A 2,775-nucleotide genomic window follows, 5' to 3' on the forward strand; every position below is an offset into this window, starting at 1 on the left:
CGCGACTCGACCGAGCGCGCACTGGCCGAGGTGCACACCGATTTCACCTGGGTGCGCGCGCAGCACCTCGGGCGCACCGGGGTGCGCGCACAACGCCCGGGTTGCACCGTGGCCTGTGTGCTCGGGGCGCCTCGGGTGCGCGCTCGGTGTCGCCCCCGCGCGCGCGGTAGTGCGGGCAGCGCACCCCGGCCCGGCCCGGCCCCGACGAGAACGCAAACGGGCAAAAGGTTTATTCAAATAGCATTGCGACGCCCGGCGAAAAACTAAAAAAGGGTGCAACACCGGGACTTCCCGGGAGGTCACCCATCCCAGTACTACTCCGGCCCAAGCGCGCTTAACTGCGGAGTTCTGATGGGATCCGGTGCACTAACGCTGGTATGATCGCACCCGTTATGAGCTTGTCGCAGTGTGTACTTAGCAAACCGCGACCCACGTGCGAATCCACCCCGGCCACCCACCCCCGTCGAGGTGCACACCCTCCCTCGCGAAGTGCGCCCCGTTCGCCAAGTGTGAGCCCTGCCCGGGTGCGCGCACCTTGCTAGGGCGTCGGGTGTGCACCCGGCCCGGCCTACGTGCGTGCACCTGGAGGGGGCGTCGTGTGCGTGCAGTGTCCCGTCTGCAACGCGGTGCCCACACACCACCTCGGGCGCAACGACCTGCGCTCACATGTGGGCCGAGTGCACCTTGGTGCATGTTCGGGGCGCCTCGGGTGCACGCTCGATCTTGCCCCGGTGCACCAAGGCGCTCGGTTTGCCCCGGGTGCGCACTTGGTGCAAGGTGGGCACCCAAAATAGGGATCAAGCACCAAAACACAAGTTTCGGGATGCAAAATGGGACCCAAGGACCACAAATGCGTTCCAAGACCCATGATGGGTCCACGAGAACAAAAATGTGTTCCGAGACTTAATAAACAAATATTGGGTTTTAGGAGAAGAAACATGCTCTGATGCCCAAAACGAGAATCGACCCCGAAAAGGCCACAGGCCAAAAGTGGGATGCGAGACAAAAAAAAATGGGACCCGAGGACCAAAATTGGGTTCCCAGGTCGAAGACAGGGCAACCGGACAAGAAACGACCTCTAAGGCTCGAAATGAGTCCCGACGACTAAAACTTGACAAGAAGCACCCATCAGGCACCCAACTCGACACCCATGGGATGCCGACCCACCCGGGCTTCCACCTAGCACACCTTGGCACCCACCCACCCTCGCACCCAACCTCGCACCCAACTTAGCACCTTTGAACCCACATTGGCACTCACCCTGACCCTGGCACCTTGGAACCCACATTGGCACTCACCTTGACCCTGGCACCCACCTTTGCACTCACCTTGGGACCCACCCTGGCTCCCACCTCGGCACCCACCCAGACACCCACCTTGGTTCCTTGGCACCCACCTTGGATCCTTGGCACCCACCCCGACACCCACCTTGGCACGCAACTTGGCTACTTGCCACCCACCTTGGCTCCTTGACGCCCACCCCGACAACCACCCCGTGACCTACCCTGGCTAGGGTTGGTGCACACCCACCCTGGTGCCCACCTTGGCACCCACCCTATGACCCACCTTGGCACGCACCTTAGTACCCACCCCGTTACCCACCCTAGGACCCACCCCGTGACCCACCTTGGCCAGGGTGGGTGCCTTGGTGCGCACAACTTGCCTGGGCTGCACACCAGGGCGGGCTCAAGATGGCACCCGCGTTCCGTTTTTTTCACTATCTTTCAAAACGGAAATTTTAAAATCTCATTTTTTTCTTTTTTTTGCCTTTTCTGGAAATTAGTGAAGGCAGCGCATCAAAGGTGCGCAATGCTGGTGCGAACCCGGGAGCGCTCCGATGTGTGCTCCAAGGTGCGGCGTGCACGAAGTCCGAGCCCGGTTTGCCCCGGGTGCGCACCTCGCGTGCACCTTCGCCGGGGTGAGCACCTTGGCTGGGTTGCGCGCCCTGGTGCGTACCAAGGAGCGCTCTGAAGTGTGCTCCAAGGTGCGGCGTGCACGAAGTCGGAGCCCGGTTTGCCCCGGGTGTGCACCTCGGGTGCGCACCTCGCGTGCACCTTCGCTGCGGTGGGCACCTTGGCTGGGTTGCGCGCCTTGGTGGGCACCATGCAGTGCACGAAGTCGGAGCCCGGTTTGCCCCGGGCGCGCACCTCCGCCAGGGTGGGCACCTTGGTGCGCACAACTTGCCTGGGCTGCGCATCAGGAAGGGCTCAAGATGGCACCCGCGTTCCGTTTTTTTCACTATCTTTCAGAACGGAAATTTTAAAATATCGTTTTTTTTTGCCTTTTCTGGAAATTAGTGAAGGCAGCGCATCAAAGGTGCGCAACGCTGGTGCGAACCTGGGAGCGCTCCGATGTGTGCTCCAAGGTGCGGCGTGCACGAAGTCGGAGCCCGGTTTGCCCCGGGTGCGCCCTGGTGGGCACCATGGTGCGCACCAAGGAGCGCTCCGAAGTGTGCTCCAAGGTGCGGCCTGCACGAAGTCGGAGCCCGGTTTGCCCCGGGTGTGCACCTCGGGTGGGCACCTTGGTGCGCATGCCTTGCCTGGGCTGCGCACCAGGGCGGGCTCAAGATGGCACCCGCGTTCCTTTTTTTTCACTATCTTTCAAAACGGAAATTTTAAAATCTCATTTTTTTTTGCCTTTTTCTGGAAATTAGTGAAGGCAGCGCATCAAAGGTGCGCACCTCGCTGCCCACCACGGTGCGCAACGCCGGTGGGCACCCGGGAGTGCTTCGAAGTGTGCTCCAAGGTGCTGCGTGCACGTTGTCGGAGCCCGGTT

The 2,775-nt window shown here is 61.4% G+C and overlaps 1 non-coding gene across 1 annotated transcript; it reads right to left on the reverse strand.

The window, feature by feature from the left end:
• Positions 1-270: 270 nt before the first annotated feature.
• Positions 271-389, reverse strand: LOC131868516 (5S ribosomal RNA). The gene has a single exon (XR_009366967.1). It is a non-coding gene; the product is annotated as a 5S ribosomal RNA (ribosomal RNA).
• Between the last annotated feature and the right edge of the window lie 2,386 nt (positions 390-2,775).

The sequence above is a fragment of the Cryptomeria japonica genome, unplaced genomic scaffold, assembly GCF_030272615.1.
Source record: "Cryptomeria japonica unplaced genomic scaffold, Sugi_1.0 HiC_scaffold_208, whole genome shotgun sequence".
In the NCBI taxonomy this organism is placed as follows: Eukaryota; Viridiplantae; Streptophyta; class Pinopsida; order Cupressales; family Cupressaceae; genus Cryptomeria; species Cryptomeria japonica.